Here is a 1,332-nt window from a genome sequence, read left to right on the forward strand (position 1 = left end):
TAAATAATTTTGTCCATCACATTAGCAATACTTGTGCGCTCTGGTGATTCTGGTGGAGGTTCTTTCGCTATTGCGAACGTTCTCCTTACATTTAACCCCCGTACTGTAAAGCTAGATCGCGTCGGTGGAGGTTTTAACAGAGAATAGTCCCATTTCAAATTATATCCTTTAACAAGATTGCTTTTGCTCTTTTATTGCACCAGTCATGCTCTTACATCCCTTGTCGGATGCTTTTTCATCATGTTCTCCTCGTCCAATAACGTGAACGATCAAAGCGCGTTTATTCGAGCACATATTAAAAGAGTTCGCTGCTGAAGTGGGTTATGGCGCGATGAATAATTGCTACCAACCAGGAAACAGTAAATTCCACTACAGCAACCGTTAAACATTTTGCATTTATTTTACCTATATAAAATCAAGACTACTTAATAACCAAAATAATAATGTAATGCAATAATATTGTTATTAAAAACAGTAAAGTAATGATAATCCAAATTAACCTATCTCGAGCACAAAAGCAACCCGATCCTGCGCTATTCTTTGTTCTATGTCTCCATAAAAAAACAAAACTTTTGGGTGTTTCATTCTGGCTGGTGGGCGAGCAGTCCCTCCGGACTACGCCGGAAGGTAAGGAGGAAGACCCTCTTCAGCCTCCTTTCAGGAATCGTGGGAATGGGTGGGTGGTGGTTCGGGTGAGGAAGGTGAAACGGACGAAATGAAGGCAGAAGAGAATGAAAGATTACACTGGTCAACACCATTTTTGTTTCCTTAATTTTTTTTACTTTTATTGGGCATTTCTATAGCCCTGATTATGAAAAAAATATTGGATGATTATTAACAGCTTTACTTTTTGAAATATAAAATTTTACTGTTTCGACGAAGTAATACAAAAAAATTACTATACATGTAAGCAAAATTTCTAATCTACACTATCGGATGATCTTTTAGACGATTTCCTTTTTCGTAAGTTTGTTTGGGTCACTTTCTCATAGAAGGTTTTGAGGAGGACTTAGAAAACGAATAATTAAAACTAGACAACAACAACATATATTTACAACTTAACAACAACTGGCGTAACGAAAGGAGAAGAGAAGAGACTTGTTCTGCTGAAGGCGTAAGACGAACTGATTTGGTATTTTATGAAAAATGAAAAACTGTTCTACAAGGAAGGAATAGAGAGGGTAGTAGATACGAGTAGGGAAGCATTAAAATATGGAAACTTTAAGATTAGAAATACCAAGAAATTGATGGCCGGTCAACCACCGAAGAAACCGATTGTAAAAATGTAATTAGGAAGGAATGAAAGGTACAGACGTCATGCGGTTAGTACAC

This window comes from Agrilus planipennis, unplaced genomic scaffold, assembly GCF_000699045.2.
Source record: "Agrilus planipennis isolate EAB-ADULT unplaced genomic scaffold, Apla_2.0 scaffold8, whole genome shotgun sequence".
Lineage (NCBI taxonomy): Eukaryota > Metazoa > Arthropoda > Insecta > Coleoptera > Buprestidae > Agrilus > Agrilus planipennis.